Source organism: Pongo pygmaeus, chromosome 19 (assembly GCF_028885625.2).
Source record: "Pongo pygmaeus isolate AG05252 chromosome 19, NHGRI_mPonPyg2-v2.0_pri, whole genome shotgun sequence".
In the NCBI taxonomy this organism is placed as follows: domain Eukaryota; kingdom Metazoa; phylum Chordata; class Mammalia; order Primates; family Hominidae; genus Pongo; species Pongo pygmaeus.
Window position 1 is genome coordinate 68,519,886 of NC_072392.2, and position 19,967 is coordinate 68,539,852.

Consider the following 19,967-nt stretch of genomic DNA (forward strand, 5'->3'; position numbering starts at 1 on the left):
GGGGAGTGGAGGGTCTGCGGCACAACCTCTCTTGCCTGGTGTCGGGGGTCGTGGGCGAGTTCAGTCCCACGCGGGTAAGCGCTCGGTCCTGGGGACCCAGGGTACGCCGGGGCTCCCAGAGACGCCGCCTTTGGAGAGGGCGTGTGAGAGCCACAGGCTTCTGCTTAAAAACCTGGAGGCCGCACCTGCGGGGCAAAGTCTAACCCCTTGACTGGCGTCAGAGAGCCTTCACGAATCCTCCTTTCCGCTCTGCACTCATCCTAAGCATCCTCAGGCTGCTCCCAGAGTCGTGATTCTCAAACTACTCTAGTGTGTGTCGGAGTCTCTTGGAGGTCTGATAAAACAGATTTTTAGTGCCCCTCCTCCCTCCCCCAGAGTGTCTGCTTTGGTAGGTCGGTAGTGGGGTCTAAGCATTAGAATTTTCAGCAGGTTCCCAGGTGATGCTGATGCCTTTGCTCTGGGACCAAACTTGGAGAACCAGTAGACCTCGACACATGCTGCTCCCTCTGCCAAGTCCCCACCCCCTACACCATCAGTGGCATCCTCCCTGTGCGTCCCCAGCACTGTGCAGTGAGCACCAATCATACATCCGGTCGTGACTGCTCTGGGATCTCGCCCTGCCTTGGACACCCAGCAATGCTCAAGAAATGTTGCGGAAAGCAAGCAGGCGGGGCTCAGATTCCCGTCTAACCAGCTGTCCCTAACATTTGTTTGAGAACCCGGCGTGTTCAATGAGCACCGCATTGGACAAGGTCTAAGCACCTGCGGCCTTCCCTAAGCCTGGCAGGCCCATGGAGAGAGGGAAGGCGAGAAGAGCAAAACAGTGGCCACCAAAACAAGGTGAATCCCCAGCTGGGGAAGCCAGGCACTGGGAGGAGGAAGTCATAAAAATAGCAAACACAAGTTAGAAGGTTTAAAGGGAAGACTTTAGGAACCACTACAGAGAGGTCTGGAAAGAGAAGTGGCTTACAGAAAAAAAAAAAAAAAGTTTGAAAAGTTAGAAGGCCATGATGGAGGGGTTTGGAAGTTGCCAGAAGGTTGGGTTGATGAGAGAATTCTAAACTGATGTGTACAGGATACACAAGCATTTGATGGTACATAAATAAACCTACTTTAATTGTCTCCTGCGCTTTAGCATTTGTAATCATTCTGTTCCTCCGCGTTTGTTAAATGGGAGAATTGTAAACCATGTTTCCGACGACAGTTTGGCTACTTAAGAGAGCCTACACTTCAACGATTTTGGAAAACATCAGTTGACATCCCAGCAATTGATATGTTAATTAAACATTGATCTTGTGTGCTCATTAAATCAGATCCTCTAGGGACTTCTACCTGCCAATAATTACCCCCACAACAATGAAAATAGGTTTATTTTTCACTGATTATATAAGTAATACTCATTATATAACATTTAAACACTAAACGAATAAGAAAAAAAGTAAAAGTCACCTACAATCCCACCCCTTAAGATGATCATCATTAACATTTTGGTGGCTATCCTTTCCCTTCCTTTCCATTTCTCTTTTTTTTTTTTTTGAGACGGAGTCTTCTGTTGCCCAGGCTGGAGTGCAGTGGCGCGATCTCGGCTCACTGCAAGCTCTGCCTCCCGGGTTCATGCCATTCTCCTGCCTCAGCCTCCCAAGTAGTAGCTGGGACTAAAGGCGCCCACCACCACGACTGGCTATTTTTTTTTTTTTAAGGAGAGACAGGGTTTCACCGTGTTAGCCAGGATGGTCTCGATCTCCTGACCTCATGATCCGCCCGTCTCAGCCTCCCAAAGTGTTGGGATTACAGGCGTGGCCACCACGCCTGGGTTTTTTTTTTTTTTTTTGAGTCTCGCTCTGCCACCCAGGGTGGAGTGCAGTGGTACGATCCCAGCTCACTGCAACCTCTGCCTCCCGGATTCAAGAAATTCTCCTGCCTTGGCCTCCCGAGTAGCTGGGGTTATAGGTGCGCGCCACCATGCCCGGCTTATTTTTGTATTTTTAGTAGAGACGGGGTTTCACCATGTTGGCCAGGCTATTCTCAAACTCCTGACCTCGTGATCCACCTGTCTCGGCCTCCCAGAGTGCTGGGATTACAAGCATGAGCCACCGAGCCCAGCCCACTGTTTTTTTTGTTGTTGTTGTTGTTAAACAAATTTGTTATCTGGTTATTGTGGTGCCTGTAATTCCCAGCTACTCAGGAGGCTGAGATAGGAGGATTGCTTGAGTCCAGGAATTTGAGACCAGCCTGGGCAACACGGCAAGATGTCTCTAAAAAATAATTAAAAATAAAATCCCAAATTTGTTATTGAGGTATAGCATGCATAGACTGGCTTAGATTTGACCATATAAAATGCAAGAATCATTGTTTCCCTCTGTCTCCTCTTCTGGTTCTCTAATAGGTTCCATTGTGCTTTTTTCTTTTATTGTAAAAAGTCTTGAAAGTACCAAATGGTTTTCAGAAAAGCAGAATAGGAAAGCAGTCTTTAGTCATAATTGGGCTGCCTGCATGATATATTCCTTCTCATGTGAAGAAATGATCCTTATAGTCTTCATTTTTAGGGCTATTTTATGAGGCATGTATGCTGAATGTTTTCAAATGCATTTGCAGCAGCTAGAGTCCAAATTTGGTCCAACACCAGCAGGCATGGAGGTCCCTGCAGGAAAACCTCCAGGCTGTGCCTCCAAGCATCTCCTTGGGCTCTGTCCCATGGCCTTTATCTGCTTTCTGCTTATCCATCCAGTTCCTTCTGATTGACACTTTACTAGGCTGTCTGCTGGCCCTGATCCTGGCGTTCCCTCTGGATGCTACCTTTGCGTGTACCCTCTGCCAGCCCACACCCACGCCAGTTCTGGATCCCTGGGTCCCTGCTTGTCAGGAAGTTCTAACACCTAGTGAAAGGATCATATGGGTTTTTCTAGCATGACCTATTGAGATTATGAAATATTTTAAAAATAATTTCCACATATTAAAACATTTTTGCATCCCTAGAATGAATGTTACTTGGTCTTAGCAGCTGTTTTTTTTTTCTTTAAGTTGTAGTGTAAGTTCAATTGGATTTACTAATATTTTATTTATTTATTTATTTATTTGAGATGGAATCTCGCTTTGTTGCCAGGCTGGAGTGCAGTGGCACAATCTTGGCTCACTGCAACCTCTGCCTCCCAGGTTCAAGCGATTCTCCTGCCTCAGCCTCCCGAATAGCTGGGACTGCAGGCGCACATCACCACACCCAGCTAATTTTTCTGTTTTTAGTAGAGATGGGAGTTCACCATGTTGGCCAGGATGGTCTCAGTCTCTTGACCTCATGATCCACTGGCCTCGGCCTCTCAAAGTGCTGGGATTACAGGTGTGAGCCACTGCGCCTGGTCTTATTTATTTATTTATTTATTTATTTATTTAGAGACAGGGTCTCACTCTGTCACTCGGGCTGGAGTACAGTGGCATGATTATAGCTCACTGTAACATTGAACTCCTGGACTCAAGTGATCCTCCTGCTTCAGCGTCGTGAGAAGCTGAGACCACAGGTGCACCACCATGCCCAGCTAATTTTTAAAAAATTTTCTGTGGAGACAGGGTCTCACTATGTTGCACAGGCTGCTGTTTAACTCCTGGGCTCAAGGGATCCACCTCAACCTCCCAAAGTGCTGGGATTACAGGCATGAGCCACCATGCCCGGCCTAAGAATGTTTACATCTCTGTTTGTAATGGAGATGTACCAGAAGCTGCAAAATCAGAGGTGACTTGTAGGCCTTGTTTATTTGACCAGCACAGGGTTTTGAAGCATTCGAGTTTGAATTCCTGAAGAAGGGGTGCACACTCACCAGTGCCTGCAGCTCTCACCTTTTCCTTTCATTTCATACCCAATCAGCTGCACCCATTTATGTTATTTTCTGGCTCTTGTAGACACCCCCAGTTTGTGGTTTTCTTTTCTCATTGTTAAAGCTTTGGTAGATTTGGGAATCAGTTATTCCAGTCTACAACATAAGTTGAGGAGCATTTTTAAAATTCTGTTTTTGAAATAATTTATGTAACAATAGACACTGCTATTCCTTAAGCATTTGAAAAGCCTTGCTAGCAAAAGCATCTAACAGGAGCCCTTTAGAAAGCTAATTCTTTGGTAACTTCTGTTAAATAAAAATTATAGGAGGGCCAGGCATGGTGACTCACACCTGCAATCCCAGCACTTTGGGAAATAGGCAGGAGGATCGCTTGAGCCTAGGAGTTTGAGACTAGCCTGGGCAACATAGTGAGGCCCTGTCTCTATAAAAATAAAAAAAAAATTAACCAGGCATGGTGGTGCACACCTATAGTCCTAGCTACTAGGGAGGCTGAGGCAGGAGGATCATTTGAGCCCAGAAGGTTGAGGCTGTAGTGAGCTATGATTGTGCCACTGCACTCCAGCCAGCTTGGGCAACAGAAGGAGATCCTGTCTTAAAAAAAAAAAAAAAAGTATGTATACATATGGCTAATTTCCTGTGCTAGACCCCTAGACCCCAACATACCAGACTAAAAATCAAAATGGAGTCACTATCTGACCTTGTGAGAAATCAAGAGAGAGAAATAATGGCCAATTTCCCAAACAGGCCAGTTTAAAATTTTAATTGGCATAAGTTCCCTCTGCTTTAATCCTTACATTACAAAGGTAGCCTGAAGTAACCCGATGTTCGCTCATCAGTTATTTTCTATTGTTCTGTCTCTATGTTCCTGCCTTACCACAAAAAAGTAACTTTGAAAATTAATGAAGATGCTCTTTGCTCATTGCATCTGCTGTTTTCAGCCCTTCTCTGTCTCTAAGCCCAACCTCCTCTGGTGGGCTCCCTGGAACACTTTTCTATTTTATGGATGAAGTGTTGCCTGATTCTAGAATCACATATAAAGCCAATTAAGATCTTTAAACTATGTTTGTTGTAATTTTGACTTTTGACCATCCCCCCGATCTCCTGCCAAAAAAAAAGCAGAAAATTCTGAATGGGACCAATAACCAATAGGGGAAAAAATAGAGATATTAAAGGACAAAACATCAATTTTGGAACCCCAGCATGAGTGAATCCATTTTGATTTTTAGTCTGGTCTGTTGGAGCCTAGTGCAGGAGCTCAATACAAAACAACAGCCTCCTATAATTCTTACTAAACAATCAACATCGTCATTATGAATGTTATTCTAGAGAAAAATGTAAACACTCCACTGCATCTCTCTTATTTTTCTTTTGCAGTTATTTTATTTATATTGTATGTCAACAGTATGAAGTGTTCCAAAAATGAAAGGTCCACATATCTTTCATTTTTCTATTTAGCCAGCCGAGAGCCCATATGCAATATTCGCTTCCTCTTTGGTCCTCTAGTTAAGCCTGTGGGGTAGGCACGTGTAATTCACATGGGGATATGAACTGGGCTTCCACACCCAGGCTGAAGAGCACTGGTGATGGAACATTGTGCTCCTGCAAATCATCTTACTGCTACATGGGGTTGCTATAGGAAGCTGGTCCATAATTAGAAGTTGCCCATACGGGCTTTCACTGCTCCTCTGATCCACTTCCTTGACCTGCTTACTAAGCCTAGACAAAGTGCCCATTACTTGGACTCCCAGGGTTGCAGCCTCAGTGCTCAGCTCTTTCACCCCCAGATTCTATTGGCTAGTATATTTCCACTGTGAGAAGTAGAAACTCCGTCTCCACTCCAGTACAAGTGACTGAAACATTAATGAGGCCAGGTGCGGTGGCTCACACCTGTAATCCCAGCACTTGGGAAGACAAGTGGGGGTGGATCATTTGAAGTCAGGAGTTCGAGACCAGCCTGGCCAACACGGTGAAACCCCGTCTCTACTAAAAATGCAAAAATTAGCTGGGCATGGTGGCACATGCCTGTAATCCCAGCTACTCAGGAGGCTGAGGTAGAAGAATTGAACCTGGGCGGTGGAGGTTGCAGTGAGCCAAGATCAGGCCGCTGCACTCCAGCCTGGGTGACAGAGCTAGGTTCTGTCTCAAAAAAGAAAAAAATTAATAAATAAAATGAGAGGAAGGTTGGAAAGTTCATACTTTGACCCACTCTCTATTCTCCAAATACTTAACAATGAGAGATAAAATTTTTAAAGGCATTGATAAGATATATATAGGCTTAAAAACAGGACATACATTTAGGTGGATAAGAAAGAGAACAAACTGGAAAACAAAGTGGTGAGTAGGACCAAAGCCAAGGGCCTATGGGGTAATGGGAGCTAAAATGTTGCACAGGGAATGGGGGATGGAACCAGACTCTGGCAGCAGCCACAGACTAGAGTGAGGCTACCCTGCTTGTGAAGACTGAAAACAAAAAGTGCAGCTGACCAGATCTCAGGAACTATGGCCCAAATGGTGGACCTAGGAAGGCTGCAGAATAAAAAAAGCCTCACAACCAAGACTTAGGTCAAGCCATCCTCTAACTCTGGGTCTGCACATCTCCCAATATCAGTGAAGAGCATGAGTTTCCAACCACCATCACAGAACTATTTCTGGACTAGGGCACAGTGAAAGCCATGACAAAACTAAACCCACCAGACAAAAAAGGAGAGAGTAAAAAGCACAAAGCAAAAACAAAAATTCTCAGCTACAATGAGCCTGTAAACCCAAATTCCAAAGGACATGAAGAAATGGAATGATAAAAAAGATAGCCAAGCAATTCAACAACTGGAATATGAACTTTCTCCACATGAAATTCATCTCTTGGACTCATATGACAAAGACTTGAAAATAAGGATGCTCAAAGAAGTAAATGAAGAAATCATCTGACAAATTATGAAACAAATGTAGATGAAAATGAAGTGAAGATATACAAATGAAATATAAATAATTATACATCTCAGAAATAAAAATGTAGTAAAGCAATAAAAATATCTCAAAAGATAAGATGAACTTTAGACTGGATATAGCTGAAGATAAAATTAATGAATTGGAAGATAGCTCTAAAGAATTGACAGTGAATGCAGCAAAAAGAGGTACTTTGATTAAAAATAAGAACAGTTTGAAGAGTAGGAGAATAGATTGAGAGACTCAAACTATGTATAACAGGATTTCCAGAGTAAGAAAATAAGGAAAATGGCAAGGAAATAATGTTGAAGCTATGATAGCTGAGATTATTTCAGAATTCAAGGAAAATATTAGTAACATACAAGAGGATTTTGATTTTTAAAACTCAATCTGATACTCTATGTTTTACTGTTTCTTTAATCAGTTTACATTTAGTGCCATTAATGGATTATTTGGATTTTCTTTGATTATGATTATTCCACATTTTCTGCTCACTGCCTTCTTTCTCCACTTTTTTTCCCTCTACTATATTCTGTTGGATTGGTAAAATCTTCTATTCTCCTTTTTCTCTTCCAGCAGTACCAGGATTGGTACAGCTTTTATCAACTTATTTAATGGCTTTCCTTAATATTTTCTGTGCTATTCACTCCATTGGTGAGGGAGGGATTCCCCTCCTAGGTTTACAGAGATGGCCAAACACATGACATTTGATTCTGGGCGGATGAGATTGACAGCAGTGTATTAGTCACATATACTCATAGCCCAGGGCAGGATATCACACACCATGCAGGGCCACACAGGGGTTGCACTCAGAGACAGTGAGCAACTAAGGGCTGTGGGAGGCAGGCTTTGTAGTATCGAGAGGATGAGATGTGCCCTAGTTTCAGCAGGAAGATGTGACTGGCTTATGTGGATAATTATGCAGGCTGCAGCCTGGCAGGAAACTGAAACCCACTACTCAGGAATAAGCAGGAAGTGCTCCTGGTCCCCTTGATAAGGGGGGTTATTTGGCTGGAGGACCTTATCCAAGCGAGCAGAGTGAGGAGGTGAACTTGTGGCTAGGCCAGTCAAAGCCTCCCAATTTCACCGCATATAAAGTCAGCATCAGCATTTAATATTGGGCCTGAGTTTTAGGCCTTAAACGCATTTTGCTGTTAATTTTCCTTTCAGGGCTATATAGACTGTTCGTCTGCTATAATCTTCCTTAATAATTTAGAAAGCAAGAATTAGAATTCTTTAAAAAAATTTTTTTTTCTTTTTTTAGACAAGGAGCATCTTACTATATTGCCCAGGCTGGCCTTGAACTCCTGGACTCAGGTGATCCTCCCTCTTCAGCCACCCAAGTAGCTGGGACTACAGGTGTGCACCACTGTGCCTAGCTCTAGAATTCTTTTTAAAATTCTACTTGTGTTTACTTACAACTTTTCAGATAATTTTAATGTGACATCGTTCCTCAGTGGGTAGGCCTGTGCAAACCTGTCCCCAAAGTCCAAGGAAACTGAGAGACTGAAGAAAAAGGCTAAAAAGGCTGACAAATTCAGTTTCTTAGAAATACACAATAGGAAATTAGAAACAGAAGCCAGGTCTGTGTCTTGTGCAGTGGCTGGCAGGGAGACAAGATGTTACCCCCTAAGACCCAGGGCTTATCTACCACAGGGAAGGGGTATACGTGATCCAGAAGGCAGGTGAAGGACAATTGAAGTATGATAACATCAAAGTTGTTTTGACCTAAGGGAGGTAAGTACCTGTTCTTACACAGGTAACAACAGATAGACTGGAAAGCTTAGAGGAATTCCCAGAACTGGGGCTAATCAGAAGTCATCATGGCGGCTTAGCCTCCAATGTGGAGTTGCTTTAGCCTTCACAGATATTCAATGATCACAGTCCACATAGAACTATAATTTTTATTTCGCGTTGTAGAAAATTAGTTTCTCCCTATTCATCCCCACTTCTTTTCTCTCTCTACTATGTGAACAAAGATCATTCTCACTTGTTAAAAGTTCATCTGGGGTTATGAACTTTGTCATTTTGGTCTATAATGTAGCTAATTTCTTTTAAGGGAATAATCTCTTTTTTTTAATCTTCAGTTTTGAGACTATTTAAAAATATTTAGAGTAATGCATATATATTAACTTGTTCAATGCCCTTTGCCAAATAGATAATTTAAAAAATTACTTCCTGAGGCAGGCAGATAGCTTGGGCCCAGGAGTTTGAGACCAGCCTGAGCAACATGGCAAAACCCCATCTGTATTTAAAATACCAAAATTAGCCAGATGTGGGACTACCGTCGGTAGTCCCAGCTACTCAGCAGGCTGAGGTGGGAGGATTGCTTGAGCTCAGGGGAGTGAGGCTGCAGTGAGCCATGATCACACCACTGCACTCCAGCCTGGGTGACAGAGCAAGGCCTTGTCTCAAAAGAAATAGTTCAAAAATTTCAAAAACAAGGCAACGAATTAATTAAAAACTGTTTCAGAACAGCCAATGATCTCCCTTTCTTTCCCCTCTGCTCTCTACTTAGAATTAACCAGCCTGGCCCCTTTGCTTTGTTGCTTCCACATTCTTCTCTCTGCTCATATAAATATATGCAGATGTCAACACTTTGATAGGTTTCCACTCCATGTTTTACAGAAGTAAGATGATATGGAAATTACCCAACACTGCGTTTTTAAATAAATCATCATTTTACCCCTCCAGGTTAATACATAATAGCTACACAATGTTTATTACTTTAGTATAGATACACCATAATTTATTAAGCCATTCACCTGTTACTGGGCGTTGAGGTCATTGCTAGTTATTTTGCCCCTACACATATGACTTCAAGAAGCATCTTAGTTCATATCACCTGATATACCGGTGTCTTTATTTTTGTATGGTAGATTTCCAAGAGTGAGGTGGGTATGTACATTTCACTTTTAAAAGATATTGCCAGAACATTGCAAAAAGGTGCTAGCAATCTGTAGTCTTGAGAAGACATGAAAACTCTCCTTCCCCTAAACCTCTAAGCAGGTGCTTCAAGCTAGATATTTTTCTCATTCTTGAGTATTTACATCTGATTTTTTCCCTCCTGTCCTGGCATACATCTTCAGGTGATTTATTAAAGAAGAGTATTCAGGAGGGATTCTTTTCAAAATAACTTACACACCTGAGGTCTTTTTGTTGCCTTCATACATGAATGACAACATGGCCTCTCCTTTAGGTTTCTCTAGATCAGTGTAGTTCAAACTACAGGTCACAACCCACTCAATTTAAAGGATTATGGCTACATTTTTAAAAACATAGAATGGGGGTGGGACATGGTGACTTACACCTATAATCCTAGCACTTTGGGAGGCCAAGGCAGACGGATCGCTTGACCTCAGGATTTTGAGACCAGCCTGGGTGTCTCTACTAAAAAAAAAAAAAAAAAAAAAATTGGCCAGGTGTGGTGGCGCATGCCTGTAGTCCCAGCTACTCAGGAGGCTGAGGGGGGAGGATTGCTTGAGTCTGGGAGGCTGCAGTGAGCCATGGTTGTGTCACTGCATTCCAGCCTGAACAACAGAGTAAGACCCTGTCTCAATGAAAAATTAATAAAAATAAGTTAGTCGAGCATGGTGATGTGCACCTGTAGTCCCAGCTACTTGGGAGGCTAAGGTGGGAGAATCACTTGAGCCCAAGAGTTTGAGGCTGCTGTGAGCTATGAGCATGCCACTGCACTCCAGCCTGGGTGACAGAGCAAGACCCTGTCTCAGAAAAACAAGAAAAACAAGGCTCCACACAGTGGCTCACGCCTGTAATCCCAGCACGCCTGGTCTAAAAGTAAAATGTATTTCTAATGATGACTTGAGATAAAAAGAAATTGACATTTTCTTCTTTTGCATGCTGTAGTCTTCAGAAGACAGTGATTTATTCAAGAAGAGTGTTCAGGAGGGATAGCTCACAGCAGCCTCGAACTCTTGGGCTCAAGGGAAGTCTGAGATCATTTTAATTTAAGCTTTCTGTTATTTTTTCCCATTTGTTTGTAAGATCCTTATTTATCACCACCCCTGCCTGCATTTAAATTTGTTTTAAAAACTATTTAAAAAAATATGGCCGGGCGCAGTGGCTCCTACCTGTAATCCCAGCACTTTGGGAGGCTGAGGCAGGTGGATCACAAGGTCAAGAAATCAAGACCGTCCTGGCCAACATGGTGAAATCCTGTCTCTACTAAAAATAACAAAAATTAGTGGGGCATGGTGGCGCATGCCTGTAATCCCAGCTACTCAGGAGGCTGAGGCAGGAGAATTGCTTGAACCTGGGAGGCAGAGGTTGCAGTGAGCCGAGATCATGCCAGTGCACTCCAGCCTGGGCAAGAGAGCGAGACTCCGTCTCAAAAAAAAAAAAAAAAAAAAAAATCCAGGAGAACAAAAGATAGAAAAGTAAAATCTCTGGCTAACCATGGTGGCTCATGCCTATAATCCCAGCACTTTACGGGCAGGTCACTTGAGCCAGGAGTCCAAGGCCAGCCTGGGCAACATGGCAAACTCCTTTCTCTACAAAAAAATACAAAAATTAGCTGCGTGTTGTGGCACATGACTGTAATCTCAGCTACTGGGGAGGCACGAGAATCATTTGAACCTGGGAGGCAGAGGTTGCAGTGAGCCGAGATCGCACCTTTGCACTTCAGCCTGGGCAACAGAGCAAGACCCTGTCTCAAAAAAAAAAAAAAAGAAAAAGAAAAAGAAGTAAAGTAAAATCTCTCTTCCCTTTCAGTTTCCTATTTCAAGGGTGTGTCTGTGTGTATGTTCCGGCAATTTTCTTAACTTTTTTAACTTTGAGAATTCCATCATAGTGTGTCTAAGTGGGGCCCTCTTTTCATTAACTTTGCTGGGAAGTCAGAACATGGTGTCAGTTTCCAGCTGAGTTCTTTCTTTACAGCAGGAAAGTTTTCCCCTCCCATTTCTTTGAATACTGCTTTCCCTATGTCTGTTTTGTTCTCTCCAGAATTCCGATTATTCCCAGGTTATATCCCCTGTGTCTGACTGCCTGCCTCTTTCTTTTCGTCTTTTTATCATTTTGCCCTTGGTCATGTTAATTTTATTTTCTCCGTGTCTTGTCTGCTATTTACAGCCTCCATCATGGTTTCCCACCAGGCTATTGTGGTTTCTGTCTCCTTGCTACACTTCCTGCTCTCAGATGTCTCCCTCTTTATTAGGATCTTTTCTAGTTTCTAGATCTTTTCCAGCACCCCATGGAATCTTATTGAGAATTTGAATTAAATATTCAGATTTTTTTTTAAACTTGTGCTGTAGTAAATTCGCTCCCCCACAGAGAGGCAGCTTCCTCCAAACCTTCAGGGATGTTTATCTTTCAAGCTGCAGAATCTTTCCCCAGATCCTGTGAGCTTTGCTTTGCCTGGTTCTCAAAGAGAAAAGCGCACCCACAGTGCACTTGGGGCGGTCTGAAAACCTTGGGGGCGCCCTTGCCTCATCATCCCTCCAGCCACCCTGGCCTCTAGTCCTTGCCCTTGAGTGCAGGGGACTCCCTGGGGTAGCTGGCATCTCGTGTTTTTTTGTGTGTTTTGAGACAGAGTCTTGCTCTATTGCCCAGGCTGGAGTATAGTGGCACAATCTCAGCTCATTGCAGCCTCCACCTCCCAGGTTCAAGCAATTCTCCCGCCTCAGCCTCCTGAATAGCTGGGATTACAGGCACCCGCCATCATACCTGGCTAATTTTTGTATTTTTGTAGAGATGGAGTTTCACCATATTGGCCAGGCTGGTCTCGAAATCCTGACCTCAGGTGATCCACCCGCCATGGCCTCGCAAAGTGCTGGGATTACAGGCGTGAGCCACCGTGCCCGGCCTTCCTGCTTTGACCTGAACACACAGGGTGACGGCTTGTTTTCTCTCAATGATGCCTTCCATTTGGCCCCATAGTCACAGCCTGGTCGAAGTTCCTCCAGTTTCCTCGGTGTGGATGGCTAGTTTTCAGTTCTGTTGCAAGTCTTCCCCATTTTCAGATGGCCATTTCAGAGGTATTTTTTTGGGATAGGAATCAGGGGAAACCAAGGACAATATCCAGAGAGCCATGTGTGTGCCACCTGTCTGCCGGGTGCTCCCAGCCAAGTGTTACATCTTCACAATTATCATGTCTACTTGAAACTTTGAAAAGGAGAAAACGTAATTACTTTTTTTTTTTTTTTTTTGAGACAAGGTCTTGCTCCATCGCTCAGGCTGGAGTGCAGTGGCATGATCTCAGTTCACTGCAACCTCCACCTCCTGGGCTCAAACGATCCTCCCACCTCAGCCTCCCAAGTAGCTGGAGTTACAGGTGTGTGCCACCCCGCCTGGCTAATTTTTGTATTTTTTGTAGAGATGCGGCTTTGCCACGTTGGCCACATTGGAGCTTCCTATTCTTAACGTTCTACATTCCACACTTTTTGGCTCCTTTTTTCCTGGTTACTGTGATACAATATTCTGAGGTCAAAGGCTCTGAAGACAGAAGTTTCTGCATGAAAATGGTATCAGGTGGCAGAGCACAGGCCTGGACAACCTCTGAACCACTCATCAGCTGTTACCAGGCATGCACAATCTCATTTGAGTGCAGCTCAAGGTCCCTTCGCTCTTCCAGGCAGGGCTGACCACACGTGCCCGATTCCCAGTGCATGTGCCCCCTACTTCCCCATCAGCACACTTACCCATACGTGAGGCACGTGTTCCACTCTTGGTCTGTCCTGATTTTAAAAGGTTCCCCCCTACTTTGATTTCTGATTGTGAAACACTTCAAGAGTCATCTGCTGTGCTTTTAACATTTTAAAAATTATCATAGAGAGGCTAAAACAACTAAAGACATTCCCAGTTAATCAAGCCTCCCCGGTGTTTGTGCATTAGAGGAGATAATGCAGGAGAAAGCACTCTGAGAACAGAATGCCCAGGGCCTGGGGGGCTTTGGAAACCTGGAGGGCTAGATCTGGAAACATTGCCTTTTGAAAAGTGGAAGCAGGCCCAGCGCAGTTGTTTATGCTTATAATCCCAACACTTTGGGAGGCAAAGGTGGGAAGATTGCTTGAAGCCAAGAGTTCGAGACCAGTCTGGGTAACATAGCAAGACCTTGTCTCTACCAAAAAAGAAAACAAAATTAGCTGGGCGTGGTGTGCGTACCTACAGTTCCAGCTACTCAGGAGGCTGGGGCAGGAGGATCGCTTCAACCCAGGAGTTTGAGGCTGCAGTGAGCTATGACCATGCCACTGCACTCCAGCCTGGGTGAGAGAGCGACAGCCTGTCTCTGAAAAAAAAAAAAAAAAAGATAAGTGTAAGCAACTGCAGTGGACTCTTGAATTCACCTTGTGCCAAGGCTGATTCATATTCTGGGCAAAGCGCCAGGAGGGGAATGAGTTACATGGACGAGAAGCAAGTTCCCCCCATCCTTCCTGGAGAGTACCCTTGAGTCATGGACCATCCAGTGTCATCCTGTGACGAAGTAAGTGGTCTGTTCCCCCATGGTAAGGGGTCATGCTGTGCAGAACCGGACCTCCATACTAATTATTTGCTTCTCAGAATTGCTGGGGCTCTGAGGAAGCCCACATAGGCCTGACTCAGTTTTCACTTTGACTCACTGAAAAGAAACTGGCCTGGATTGGCCAGAGATTAACTTTGACTGGACAGCTGATGCCCTCCACAGAGTGGTCTTCAACCCTGCATAACCATCGCTACGAAGCGTCTTGATGTTGGGGAGTTCTGTCCAGGTTGACTGGGGCTCAGGGCCACATCCCTGTTGACCCTTGAGGAGGGGCAGCAATTCCATCACCAGGCATGCTGGGAAGAGCTAGGTCCCATCATGAAATATCAGAAACTGGGAGGTGAACCTAAAGCTAGGAGGAGGGAAAGCCTCTCCTCTCTCAGGACTGGGTTGTTGTTCGCCCAGGACTCCCAGTAGAGAGGATATTCAGCTTTCATCACCCAGTGGATTTGAACTGAGCACCTACTATGTGCCAGTTACTATTCTTTTAAAACAATTAATTTTTTTGAGACAAGGTCTCTCTCTGTCACCCAGGCTGGAATACAGTGCAACAATTATAGCTCACTGCAGTCTCGAACTCCTGGGCTCAAGCGATACTACCTCAACTCATGTGTAGCCAGGACTACAGGTACATGCCACTGGCCCAGCTAATTAAAACATTTCTTTGTGGAGATGGAGTTTCACTATTTTGACCACGCTGGCCTTGAACTCCCAGCCTTAAGAGATCCTCCCATCTTAGTCTCACAAAGTGCTGGGATTATATGCCTGAGCCACTGTGCCTGGGCCAAGCACTATTCTAAGCACTGGGATATAGGACAGAACAGTCTACCAAAGAGAGAAGCAGATAAGCAGAAATGAATGAGTCAGAGAGACACAGATAGTGGCAGACGCTGTGAGGATCATAAAGAGGCTGAAGCGATAGAGAAGGGCTCAGTGGCTATTGTAGATGGTGTGCTCAGAGAAGCCCCCCGTGGCAACAGGAGGACAGAAAGCCATGACCAGGAGCCAGCCAGGCCCAGGTTCTGGGGGTGTGCATCCCAGGACAAGCACACGTCCTGCGGCAGAGTGAGTCCAGTGCATTCTTGGAAGAGAAGGAAGGCTCAAGGGACTGCAGACGGAGGGGCTGAGGGGAGCAGTAGGACCCGAGGGAAGAGTGATGGCAAAGGAGAAATCCTATATCTGAGGGTGGCTGCGCTGCCCATAACAGCTGGCTGGGGTGGTCAAGGAGATGTCAGCAGTCCTGAAGGATGAGCTCAGGTTCATTGAGAGGCTGTTGCATGCGTTTTTCTATCTTCTGTTTTCTTCCTCTAGCCTCAAACTTACAGCAGTCCTTAGTACTTAGAACCTCGTCTCCTCCTATCGTGGAAGGTCTGAGCCAGTGCCAGGGAGGAAGAGGGTGGGGCTGTAGGAAGCTGGGATAGGTTGTGACAGAGGGGGCAGTAGGAGGAGAGAGCCAAGTGGCCAGTAGAGGCAGAGGCACAGGGCACAAGGATGACCCAAGGGAACAGGTCAGTAGTGCCCAGTGGGTCCCAGGAGTACTGGGGAAGGCTGGGCTTCCTAGAGTTGCGTGGAATGGGAATTGGAGCCCTCGGACTTGTGCCCATTGGGCAGACCCCAGCTGGTGAGGCCAGGGCGTGCTGATAACAGCAGCATCCCCTATAGCAGGTTTCCTAGCTGAGCCCAACCTGTAGAGCTGATGGACTGGGGACCCCATGGGTTCTGTTTATCTGAAATGATACATAGAGGGGCTTGGGCTCTTATGTGGAAGGAGGAGTCATGAGCATTTCTTTTATTCACTTTTTGTTCAATTGGCCTACAAAACTTACTGAGCATCTATTATGTGCTAGACACTGTTATGGGCATTAAGGATATAATAGTGAATTAAATGGGCAAAAAACCTCTGACCTCATGGGCTTGGGAGGCCAAGGCGGGTGGATCACTTGAGCCCAGGAGTTTGAGACCAGCCTGGTCAACATGGTTAAACCCCGTCTCTACTAAAAATACAAAAATTAGCTGGGTGTGGTGGCGTGCCTGCAGTGTGTGTGCATGTGTGTGTGTGTGCATGCACACACACTGGCAAAGAGGAAAATCCAGGAAGCAGAGAGAGGAAGTGGGAGAGGAGAAGGGAGGGAATGGAGGGGCTATCTCCTGGCTCAGCCTGGGAAACAGGTTGAGAATCCTCATGAAGACAGGTGTCAGGCCAGAAGCTGAAGGATGTGGGGACACTCTGGACACCTCTCTGCCCCTCAAAATCCAAGTGACAGTGGGTGGTATGGAGCTGCCCAGGGGCCTTGTCCCTCTGTTCCTCTATCTCCAGATCTCTACAGAAAGCTGCTTCATGGCCCAAGGGCTCTGGGTGCCCCCAGCACGGACCAGCTGGCCCATGGCATCAGCAGAGGCCTTGAGTGCTGCATGGTTCCAGAATCCATAGCAGTGCTGGGCTCCTTATGAGGGAGCACGTGGGAAGTGGCTGGCTGTGGAGGAGGCTCGGACAGGGAGGCTTGTTGGGCACAGGGAGACTGGTGCAGAGATGCTGGGGAGGGGGCGGCTGTGCACCTGGGGTGCTGCAAAGCACTTTGTGGTTGGGCGTCAATGATAACATGGCCTCGTTTGCACTCACAGGCTATTAAGGCCGGGGCTGGAGGACTGGGAGATGTGGGTGCCCCTTCAAACCAACATTCTTTAAACACTTACTAAGTGGAGATGGAGAGAAACAGATGTTCTGTTAATAAAAACTAAATATATTCCCTTTCTTTAAAAATGAGAGATTTATTGCATGCATTTGTTACCTCCTCTTTTCTGAACTAGACAGTTTATTGTGAGGATTTTAAACTGTTTAAATATTAGGCAACAAAATAAATCTCTCCTTCTGGTGTGAGCAGCATCCCCTGGTGTGATTTGCTTTTGTAATTTCAGCTGACTGCAGCTGCTGACTTCAGGGAAGCACATCAGAGTCGCCGGCCGCGTTGAAGTTACTGCCAGGCCCGCGGCCGCACTTTGCGATGTATGCGTTTTCTGTGAAAACACTCCACAGAAACCCTTTGGGGCCGGTGAACAGTATTTTAAAATTTCCACTCGAGGGCATCGCCCACTCTGGTGGGATAGGGATCGTTTACACCTCACCCCTTACGTGAGGAAGCCCAGGTGGAAACCTGAGGTCACTGGCAGCACCTTTCTGATTAATCCCAAGGGCTCGCCCCAGGCGGCTGCCATACTGCCCTGCCTTTCTTTTTTTAGAGACAGAGTCTTGCTCTGTCGCCCAAGCCAGAGTGCAGTGGCGCGATCTCGGCTCACTGCAACACCCGTGGCCTGCCTCTTAATGTGGCTCCACCAAGAGACATCTGGATCATACTCAGAAGTAATTAGAGCCCAGGAGTTTGAGGCAGAGTGGGCTGCGTTCGTGCCACTGCACTCTAGCCGGGGCAACAGAATCAAACTCCATCTCCAAAAAATAAATAAAAATGAAGACATCCATGTCTGTTACCGTTTTCTCTAAATTCAAAATTCAGTATACTTTTGGAGACATTACTTCAGGACTAAATGGAATGTAAAGCCAGTCATTCTAAGTAGAATTTTGGGCCTAACATGGGAAGACAATTTGGGGGAGGGGGGTAATAGTAAATCTGCTAGAAGAAAGGTTGCTTCTTAACTGGCTCCACTCATATTATTTAAAAATATATCTTCCTTCTATATGGTCATGGTGATAATAAAAGTGTCTTCTTATTCTATTCCTTTCCCATTCAAATACATCATTTCTTATTCTATTCCTTTCCCATTCAAATAAATCATCTCTTTTAATTTAACAAGAAAAAAAAATAAAAAAGAAGTAATTAGTACCGGTTTAAGCTACAGGTAAGTATAACCCTTACTATCTAAAAGGGTGGGCCCAGCGTGGTGGCTTACACCTGTAATCCCAGAACTTTGGGAGGCCGAGGTGGGTGGATCACTTGAGGTCAGGAGTTCCAGACCAGCCTGGACAACATAGTGAAACCCTTGTCTACTTAAAGTATAAAAATTACCCAGGTGTGATGGCGAACGCCTGTAGTCCCAGCTACTCAGAAGGCTGAGGCAGGAGAATCACTTGAATCCAGGAGACAGAGGTTGCAGTGAGCCCAGAACGCACCACTGTACTCCAGCCTGGGTGACAGAGCGAGACTCTGTCTCAAATAAATAAATAAATAATATAAGGGCAGGAAGAGGAAGCCTTGTCATTTAGACAATCAACTGCAGTCAGAGCCTCAAGCATGGTATAGAGACCAGCTCAGCAAATCCCCGTCTCTGGTTTCTCCTCTCCCCCATACACCCCGCGCCCAACTCCCACTCCAGCCCCCAGGGCCTTTTTTCCATTTGCATCCCTGTTCCAGGCTCTCATCAAATGATTCTTTCTGGTTTTTCTTTCAGTGGAAGTGGAGGTGGTTTGTGTGTTAGGGAGACGGTTTTAGTACCCCCCACCCACCCATGAGTGAAACATTTACCAAACCATTCATTCTCTTAGTAAAATATATCATTTCCTGCAGCATAACTTCACTAGATTGTTCTACTAACAAAGCATCTGTCACTTTTCTTCATCTTATCAGAATACCCTCTTTCAGCCAGGTGCAGTGGCTTATGCCTGTAATCTCAGCACTTTGGGAGACCAAGGTGGGCGCATCACCTGAGCCCAGGAGTTCGAGACCATGGTCAACATAGTGAAACCTCGTTTCTACTAAAAATACAAAAATTAGCCGGGTGTGGTGCTGTGCCTGTAGTCCCAGCTACTTGGTAGGCTGAGGCAGGAGAATTGCTTGAACCTGAGAGGCGGAGGTTGCAGTGAGCCGAGATTGCTCCACTGCACTCCAGCCTGGGTGACAGAGGGAGATTCTGTCTCAAAAAAAAAACAAAAACAAAAACAAAAACAAAAACCTTCTTCCATATCCTAGCTTGGTGTGAGCCTAACATGGGGAGGGTAAGAGCACCTCCCTGGAGGGTAAGAAAGAAAGCCCCAGCCTGCCTCAATGGCGAATGTCCTCGAGGGACACACGTTGCCTCTACAGGTAATAAGGATCCTGATTTGAAAGTATTCACACGGAGGCCAGTTAATTACCTTTTTGGTGAGAGACTGGACCAATCGACTCTATCTAGAAGTAAAGATCTAGGGAAATTTTTCTTGGCTACTTGTTCCAAAAAAGAATTTGTCATTGTAATGGACATCTGCTGTTTCCGCCTCCAAGAACACTTTATCCCTTCTGTCAAAACTGTTTCTTTATTTCTCTCTGGCCTGGGTGGGATTGGCTTCACTCCAGCCCCTGGGTGGTCTTCACTGATCACGCTAACATGTGATTCAAATCTTCACACCCTGTGCCCGCCTCCGTGGGCCCATCCACGTGTCTTTCCCCAGAATTGCTTTTCCCTAATCCGATGTGTCTCCTTCTAGGTCCCTGAGCAACCAGCCAAGCCACTTGCCACTACCCCTGAGTCCACGGCTATTCCCACCACTGGCCATTCTCTGTGCACACAAAGTGGACAACCACACATACCCCTCGAAGCTCTGCCCCTGTGCTTCCAGGGCCAGCCCTGAGTAGAGCCACAGAGCGGCAGAATCCCATTTGTGGCTTTCACCCCCGCTTCCCAGCCAACTCATCCAGGAAGCAAACCTGCTTGGTTTTTGTCCTCCATCAGCTGGTTCTAGGCCCGTGACCCTGTATCCTAAGGTGGCTATAGATGTGATCGAAGGAGGAGGC